The sequence below is a fragment of the Aphis gossypii genome, chromosome 1, assembly GCF_020184175.1.
Source record: "Aphis gossypii isolate Hap1 chromosome 1, ASM2018417v2, whole genome shotgun sequence".
Lineage (NCBI taxonomy): Eukaryota > Metazoa > Arthropoda > Insecta > Hemiptera > Aphididae > Aphis > Aphis gossypii.
In genome coordinates, this window is record NC_065530.1 from 81209319 (window position 1) to 81219831 (window position 10513).

Sequence of the window (10513 nt, forward strand, 5' to 3'; positions counted from 1 at the left end):
AGAAAAAAAACAACGCTGATATATAATTTTTTTATTTTTTGGTGAAATGTTTGATGATGTTTTTTTTAAAGGCTTTTTATGAATGTTATTTCTCAATGCTAATAATGTAGGTTGTGCTGATGACAAACATTTTTTCAATACATCAAGTTCATCTAAACTTGAAACAGTATTTAACATTGTATCAAATATATTTTTAAGTTTTTGATTTTCATGTACTAAATTGTCTACTTCTTGTATTACTTCTGTATTATTCAGTTGACATACAATACTTACAGTCTCATTTTTTTTATTATTTTCTTCCATTAAGTTTTTTGTATAAGTATTCGTATTTATATTTTGCACTTTTTCTGATAGGCAAACCAAATGGATATGCTTGCAAAAATTCCATTTTATTGCACTGTCTATACATGTACACGAAAAACAATGAATACAAGTTTTGCATTCATCACAAACAATTTGGCAATCTCAGGAGTCTTTCAATTCATTGACAGTGTACATATCATCATGACCACTTGCCATCACATTCCGACAACCTTCTCCATCTTTAAGCACATTATTAGTTGACATTTCTAGACTATTATTGTGCCTTTTTCTTAATTCTTTAATTTTAGAAGTAAGTTTTCCTTTATGTAGTACAATAAGTCTGTCTATGGATTTGTCTCTAAGAAATTTCAATAATGCATATAATGACTTATCAAGTCGTTTAACTATTTTTACCTTCTAAATAAATATGTTTCAGAGTTCGGTGCATTCTCTCAATATGCATATTAGTATTTATTCCTGCATGAAGACGATGACGGTAAGTCCAAGATTCAACACAAGCACCATAATTATTAACAAAATAATTAGCAAAATAAATAGTGTCTCATCAGCCGACAATTGGTTAATAGCTTCTTCAAAAATTCTTTCAAAGGCTTTAGTATCTTGTTCGTGTAATAAAGTCCTCAATAGTTTGTACGTTTCACATTGCTTATCTTTAGGTTTTATTTTAACTAAATTTTTTCTCCAGGCACGATCAACATGCCAAGTACAGTATAACCTATGTTTTGGATGTTTCATTTCAACAATCCATGCATTGAAAAAACTTTCGGCCATATCAGACATGATTACATTGGGCTGCAATTGTCCAGTTAATGATTTTATTTTAGAATAAAATATTGTCATTATTGCCTCATCAATGCGATTACTAATCATAAAGACACATGGAAACCCTTCTCTCATATCATCAAAGTACTAACAGTGTCGTTAAGTTAAAATGGTAGGAATTCATACCATGAGTTTCATCTATACAAATTACATCATGTCCATATTTTTCTAACATCGACTGTTGATAATTATTCATTATAATTAACAAAAAATCATCATTTTTAAGTTCGAAAATTGTTGATCTATTTCATCCTGTTGTTTATAATAGACAAGGCTAAATTTGTCATCTTTTTTTAAATTTTGAACCCAACTTTCAACACTTATTGCATCATTTGCATGTAATATAGCTTTATTATTTAGACTATAAGATGTTTGAATATTATGTAAATCTTTTCTTGTTAAGAGATGAATTCTTTCTAATGAATTATTTGAAATATTATCACGGATTTCATCTAAAATATTTTCAAAAGGTATATGTCTCAGCATCTTACTCGCTATGTTTCGAACACCTTTATTTAATGGTAAATGCCCTAAATCATTACCATGGCCTAAATGATTCGCTATAAACTTAACTGTACAGTGTACATATATTACTCAATTTACATATTGTAACATCAATACGAGATGGGCAGTGTCCATTAATTTTATTCGAAACTTGTGTTTTTAAAAGCCTCAGACCTGTACCTTTTGAAATATAATTTCCATTCCTATCATATTTATAGTATAAATTGATATTTTTGTCATATTTCTGTATTTTATATTCGTGCTATAACTTTTTAACTAATGTTTTCAAACACAGTCATGTTTAACATACTTCTTATTCCTTATACTATAATGGTATTATAATATGGTAAAATACTATATTATAAGTTATAACCTAACACTAAAGTAAATCACGATTCACGTTCAACAAAAAATCAAGTTGTAAAAATTAAAATTATTTGACTTCTAATTTACAAGTATTTCAAAACCACTGTTTTGATTTCACATTCTCATTTACTCTTGCGCATATAAAATGAGACCATTCCAAACAGCGATTGCAGCAAATGGATTTTGTGGAAGCATCTTCTGAACAAACAGGACAAAGCTAAGTTGCACGTTGTTTTTTAGCATGAATAATTTGTTGGACAGCAGTCCATCCATCTGTTGTAAAAAATTGTTTTATTTCTCCTACAGCAATAGTTTCATAAATTATTGCACTTGGTACTCTTTCTGGTCTGCATTCAACATCACTTTCACTGATCAATTTGTTTGCATTGATTGCAAGCATTGCTAACTCTTCGTTTACTAACCATTTTAGCATTTCAGATTGTTTTATTTTCAATGACAGTTTTTGAAAACAAACCAACCCAACTGAATCCACTTTTTTTTTTTGAAATGCCAATTGCTGTCTTATCATTACCTACATATTATATTGTGGTTTAAGTAAGTGAAATAATAAACCTTAATTAAAAACTTAGAATTACCTTTTGGACGGCCCCTTTTTGGAATCCTAGGTGGTAGTATTGGTAACTCATTCAGCATCAACTCTTGAGGCTCATCCAGCACCAACTCTTGAGACTCTTCAGTTTCACTCTCAATGTTTTCACTCACTTCTTGACCTTCTTGATCAAACAAATCGTCTAAAGATTAAAATATTTATTATGTATGTAAATGTTAGTTACCTAGTTCAACTTCTTCATTTTTATCCCAAGCATTGGCGATAAAGTTGAGTAATTTTATACGTTTTTGAAACGCTGTCCCAGAAACCTCTGAGGCCAAAGAAGCCAATATTTTGGCTTTAACATATGCTTGCTGGTATTTTTCGTGCTGATTAAATATACGCTTTATTTTTGTGCCAACGGTGACTACGTTAACACTGTTTTGCTCTATATTATTGGGCATAGTTGTTGAAGGAATTACCCTACATACATCTTGGTAATACCTTCTGGTCCACCTATCTGCACATAATTCTGTACAGTATAATGAGAGATCATACATCTTCTTCAATCTGAATATGTGGTGGCACGGAAGACACATACTGGTTATAAAAGTGCACTCACAAGTTGTAGTAGTGACGTTTAAGACACCCTCTACAGAATTAACAATGCCCATCATGTTAAGGTGAGATACAACTTTTACTTTGTTTATGTGGCTAATTTTTGATTAAACTAAATTAAATGCATAAGGTGTTAAATACCATAACAATACCAAAACAATTGTTTTATCTCAGGTGCCAACCCAGCTACAAAACTAGGAGTTTTCGAAAAACACTCGGTGGCTATGTGGTCTTGTTCCGTTCGAAGTGTTACCATTAACATCTCTAGCCCTATAAATACATATACAATTATAACATATGCATAAAAATATCCCGCCGCGGAATAAGAAGATGACTGCGCAGCGGGTATAGTTTTGCTAAGTGAGTATACCTTGAAATAATTGATCTAATCTAGAAAAGTTGGTAACCACTTGTGTTATTTTTTGGTTAATGCTTTCAAGACGATTATTTGTACGATTTCCTAAAACAATAAAGTTATATAACTGAAACCTGACAGTATTAACATATTATAATAAAATTATACCTAGAGTCATAAATTTGATTGGAAGTGTACAACCCATTCTGTTCTGATACCGTGCCAGTTTTTATTGAAGTAATCGATCACCGTCTTTATATTGGTATCTTCAAGTTTTTGGTGGATTTCGTCATAATTCGATTCATTTTTAGCATACTTTGTATTATTTCTAAACACATCAATCTTTCTCCTAATAAAAAAATTCATCAAAACTAATGCATTTAGTATTTTTTAACGGAGTTTATTTTCATTTTTTCACAAGTAATTTCCCTCGACATAGAACTCAAACAATGGAAAATGCAAATCAAAATTTGTGAATCCGGAAATTGCTGCTTAAACACATTCCTCTCAGTAAAATCTTTGTCTGCCATTATACATTTATACATTTGATATGTTTCCAATCTGGATTATGCTTTTTAAACGTCGAGGCCATGTCTGATACATTTTCTTTGTCTTCACTAGTGAGAAGACAAAACCCAACAACTTCACTGAGCCTGTTACTGTCAACCACTATAACCAAGTTGAAGGCAACAAACAAATTATATTGAATACAATAGTTGGTTATAATTAGTTAAACGTAGTAAAGATTAATACCTAAAAAAACGTAGAGGGGCATTCTTAAGTCATTGACTTTATATATGGCATCAACAAATAACACTTCAGGACACAAAGATAATATTCTTTACATTTCTTTGTCCTGGTAAAAGATTGCTTTGAGCTCATTTTATTCATTTTTCAAAATATTAAGGGTGACGTCAGTTCCCTCATAACTAGTTGCCAATATTTTTAAGGCGTCTGATGCCGGTGATTTGGATATAACCAAATTACGTATATCCTTCAACATTACTATTTTGTTGTGGGTTTTCATCAGATCATTTTGTAGTATCTTTTTATTGACCTTCATCGTTACCAATTTTGTTGCCATAATTCTAGAATCAGTATCTAGCCTTCTTTGCCTGGGATAGTGATCATACATTGCCTAAAATAAATAGTTTTTTTTTTATACTATATTTATATACAATTTCTATTATTATTTTGTTAACTATTTACCTTGCTGCATATGTGATTATGTTCACTAATAAAACTTTTTATCACTAATTTCTCTCCACAATCATTGGGTCGAACAGTCAAAACCACAGGGCAATTTGAACGAAAAGAACTGGAATAAAAATAAATACCAACCAATATGTTTTTAAGATGCTCCATAATTCATAAATTATAAATATTTTAAGTTTAATAAGTATTTTAATTATACCTTTGTTGCGGCCGAAGACCTGTTAATGGGCTTTTGTACTCCCCACTTCGTACACACCTATAATCGATAGCGACATATTCCAAAATTGGATTAATGTGCCTTTTTAAGCCCTTTTTTCTAGCACCTTCAATGGTCCTAGAACTGAACTTCGTGAAGTTGGACATGGTCTTATTTTCTTAATTTGAAATTGAATTTTCCAACTCCACAAGAGAAGAAAATTCTTTACCAATTTTCAAGTTCCAAAGACTATGTATAATTAATTATTAATACAGATTATTAAATATAATTAAATTCATAAACACTTACTTGATTTTCAGCATTTACATTGTTGTCCATTTTGTTAAAATTAAGAAAAAAATAATATAATAATAAAAATGATTAAGTTAAAATAATTAATTTTAATAATAAATAAATAAATTAATTAATCAGCACTAAATAAAATTAGTCAGTAACTCAGTTGTCAGTACAAAGTTGTGTAGAAAAATAATAAAAATGATTGATAAGTCAGTGGTTTTTCTAATAGTAGGTATAGAAGTCTATGTATAGTTACCGGTTACTTTTATCTCTTTCGATAAATGATACCTAATTCAAATTAGAGTAGGTACCTTTAAATACACAATACAATTTCAACATTTGCGATTTACAAATTGTGAATTGTCTAATATAAAAATAATCGGAAATAGGAATATCCTAAAATCTTAAAGCCTTCTTCTATCTTCAACTCTTGTTAGTCAATCGTTTGGTCGCTCACGAGTCTCGTCTTATTTTTCCCTGTGTTTTTTTCTCTGAGTGTGACAATTTATAAATAATTTGAAATAATTTTTCTTTTTTTTTAAATTTATAATGGGTAAACCACAATACACACAAAAATTTAGAAAAGATTGGTTAAATAATAAACAATTTAAAGATTGGCTAGTAGAAGTTGAAGGTGATGAAACAAAGGCCAGATGTAAGTATTGCAAGTGTGATATTATAACAAAAAATTATAATCTAACAAAACATTTAACTACTAAGAAGCACAGATCAGCATCATCAGCTTTTTCAACTTCTAGACAGCTTTCTAAATTCATTAAACCAGAATCATCAAAATCTATCTCTGCTGAAGGTAGTTTGAGCTTGTTCATTGCAGCTCACACTTCAATTTTATCAGTAAATTATTTGGGGGAATTATGCAAAAATATTTTTCGTGGCTGTGATTCTGCTAATGAATTAAAACTTCATCGTACTAAATGTACAAATATAATTGTAAATGTATTGGCTCCCCATTTTAATAATGATCTTTTAAATAGTATTAGCAGTGGACACTACAGTATTCTAATAGACGAATCTACAGATATTAGTGTTATTAAATTTTTGGGAATCTCAATTTTATATTTTAGTAAAGAAACCGGTGAAGTAGTTTCTACTTATTTAGCATTAGTAGAAATGACTACTTGTGATGCAGTGTCCATAACAAATGCGATAATAAATACACTACAAATTAAAGGCTTGTCAATAAAGAAACTTGTTGGAATAGGTACAGACAATGCGTCGGTAATGGTTGGTATCAATAACGGTGTACATCAAAAGCTCAAAGAATATAACCCCTCTTTAATATTGATACCATGTGTTTGTCATTCCTTACAATTGGCTGTGTCTGCCGCTGCTAATGTTGCATTGCCAAGGCATATAAATTTTCTAGTCAAAGAAACTTATAACTGGTTTGCTCATTCAACTTTAAGGCAAAATGAATATAAAACTTTATATAAAGCAATTAATGATGGACATGATCCATTGTAAATTATTCAGGCTTGTGGGACCAGGTGGCTATCAATTGAATCAGCTATAAATCGAATACTGGAGCAATGGGTTGAATTAAAATTACTTTTTCAAATGGCACGAACTAAATACAAATATTACACAGCTGAAATTCTATATAATCTTTATAATGACCAACAAAATGTTGTATATTTATCATTTTTAAGTCCAGTTTTATTTGAAGTACAATCTGTTAACAAGGCATTTGAATCAAACACAGCTGATCCGCTCAAATTATTATCATCTTTATCTAATTTAGTTCAATCGGTGTCTAAAAAAATAGTAAATCCATCTTTAAATTATAATCCAATTAAAACAAAATTTTCCGAACAATATTTGCAACCTAAACCATATTTAGGATACAAATTTGAAAATGCTTTAAAAATGATTCCAAATTTTAAAGATGAGGATGAAAAAACACTAAGACATAGGTGTATACATTTTATAATTGAACTTTTAAAACAACTCCAGCAGCGACTACCAAAAAATATAAAAATATTGGAAAACATTTCTATTTTTTCAGTTAATAATTGCTTAAAAATATTAAAAGACAATTTAATTCCGTTACTAGAACTTATGGATATTAAAGAAGATATAATTGACAAAATAAACAATCAATGGGCATATATAACATCCATCCAATGGCTGGAATAAAATAATACACATAAATTTTGGTACGAAGTATCACTTTATAGGGATGCTTCAGGTGATAACCCTTTTGCTGACCTGAGTTCGTTTGCTATTCAAATGCTGGTACTTCCATGGTCCAAGGCTGAAGTCGAAAGGCTGTTTAGTCAAATGAATATTATTAAACTAAGAGGCTCAACAAAATGTCACCAAAAACGTTGGACGCAATTTTATCCATTAGATCTGGATTAAGAAGAAAAAATAAATGTTGTTCTGATTATATTATTCCCGAATCAGTGTTAAAAAGTATTGGCAAATTATCAACATATAAATCAACTGATATAGAAATGAACCCCTCGAGTGAAAATGGAGAAGAAATTGATGTAAATTATTTTTTTGACTCAGAATATGATAACTAATGATAAATTTAATCTCTTTTCTATGATGATAACCAATTTGTATAATATTTATTATTTATTTTTTATTTGTATTATTATTAATTTAATGTATTTAGTTTTGTATATATGATAAAAAACTTGAATTATTAATGAAAGATTATTGACATTTTTAATTTTTAAATTTAATATAATACAATTTTTTAGCCATTTACTATACAATCTAGCAGTTTTTTTTTCATGTTTTCGGCCATTTTTTGATGACAAGTGTTGGCATCACTGGATAGGACGTGAAAATACATAGTTTCACGTCGGACGTGAAAATAGTCTCTACGTAACTTTTAAGTCTATTATAGCTTTTTAGTTTTTAATATAAAATATAATACATCAACTGACAAGTGACAACCACGTCATGGCCGTTGTGGTATCTAATCATTTATCAATTATCACTATTAGTATCGTATTGATAATATAATATGGTATATTATTAATTATTATATTAATTTCTATTATCTATGTTATCAGGGTCTAAAAGAATTAACGATTGTACCTGTATTTTTTTTAAAATGTTCCCACACTACAGATCGCTGCCTATTACCTGGTCGCATTTTTAAAAAATACTGGTAAACAAGAAAATGTTTACTACGAAAGTGTAAAAACCTGGGCTATCTTGTTGTATGTGCTCCGCCAACGACATTACGACTGCACTATGCGCTCTACCGTTTTTACCACTCTAATTGTAAGTAATATAAGTAATTATTATTATTACACCATACATACATACGCAGGTGATAGGTATAAGCATTAATTTTACATACGGATAAGTTGAACTATAGGAAAATTTGGAAACCTTATTTTTAGATTTATTTTATTCCGACAAACATCGCATTTCAGATCATTTTGAAGATAATAATATTATATAGGCCTAACCTTAGGTATGCAATGCAATAAAAATGTTAGTACACCTATATTGTGTGTAATCAATAATTATTATACTCTTTCAATTTAAAGTTGAAAGAGAGGATTTATTTCGAGAGATCGAGAGAATCACTCGATGAGTTATTTTTCATTCGATTGTTTTTAGTTGATACCGAGATCGAAAGAATCACTCGATTATTTTTATAGTAATCGATATAATCGAGTGATTCAAACAATCGAGTATTTCGATTATTTTCTCTCGATTGTTCCCGTCACTACAGTTTAATCCATTAAGATGCCTCGTGGCTCGTGTTTGTACGCTGTGTTAAAACCATGAAGATTAGAGATAAGGAGACCAAACTCCGTATACAAATTATGGCCCGACAAAAGTCGCACGGTTATTCTGCCACCAGGAGCGCGTCGTTCGATTAGAGGGCTATGTTTTACCACATATTATATGTATTTTACTATAAATGTACGTTATTTTTGTATTTGAATGAAATATAAATTATCATTCATTACTTATTACCTGCTTATATTTAAGTATACTTAAATATACAACTAAAGTTCAAAAGATGTTTCCTGTAAAAAAAGTTTAAAATTCAAAATATTATATATAAAAATATAATATATAAATAATAATAATATAAATAATTGATTGTTGTTGTTTGACATCTAAAGCATAACCAGTATTACACCCTGGTACAAAACAGCACTTAACCATTTTTAATGTTTAGGTAAAAAAATAAAAAATACAAATTACTCTGGTTTTATGTATAATTATTGTATTTAAATAATCAAACAAATACAAAATAATACCTAATACAAATTATTTGAAACTATATCATTGTCTATTTAAAAATTTAATATTTTGATGAATTCAATAATAAATAATCATATGGAAATCATCTATGTCCATGTGTTTAATAGCTATTGAAAAAATTAATTTAATAGCTATTGTAAAATGTAGGTTCGATTAGAGGGCTACATTTTACAACTATAGCATGTAGACATGTAGTATTATTATACTATTTATACTATATATAATAGGAATTATGTATGTTTATCGAATTAATCATGATTTGTTATTCCTTGCAAATAATTTATTACATTATGATTTAGATCAGATCTAAAACATATTTACAGAAATAGGGGGATATTGGTTAAAATTGGTTCAATAATAAAAAACAAATATATTATTATAATTAGCTATTAAACATATGGATATAGATGATTTCCATATGATTATTTATTATTGAATTCATCAAAATATTAAATTTTTAAATAGACAATGTATACAATGATAAGGTTTCAAATAATTTGTATTATTATTTTGTATTTGTTTGATTATTTAAATACAATAATTATACATAAAACCAGAGTAATTTGTATTTTTTATTTTTTTTACCTAAACATTGAAAATGGTTAAGTGCTGTTTTGTACCAGGGTGTAATACTGATTATGCTTTAGATGTCAAAGTCAAACAACAAAAATCAATTGTTTATATTATTATTATTTATATATTATATATAATATTTTGAATTTTAAACTTTTTTTACAGGAAACACCTTTTGAACTTTACTTGTATATTTAAGTATACTTAAATATAAGCAGGTAATAAGTAATAAATGATAATTTATATTTCATTCAAATACAAAAATAACGTACATTTATAGTAAAATACATATAATATGTGGTAAAACATAGCCCTCTAATCGAACGACGCGCTCCTGGTGGCAGAATAACCGTGCGACTTTTGTCGGGCCACTTTATAAATGGGCGGCTCATAGGAGTTTGGTCTCCTTATCTCTAATCTTCATGGT

At 28.8% G+C, this 10513-nt stretch overlaps 1 pseudogene; it reads right to left on the reverse strand.

The window, feature by feature from the left end:
* Nucleotides 1–2083: 2083 nt before the first annotated feature.
* On the reverse strand, nt 2084–3446 carry LOC114130091 (uncharacterized; annotated as a pseudogene).
* Nucleotides 3447–10513: the final 7067 nt, after the last annotated feature.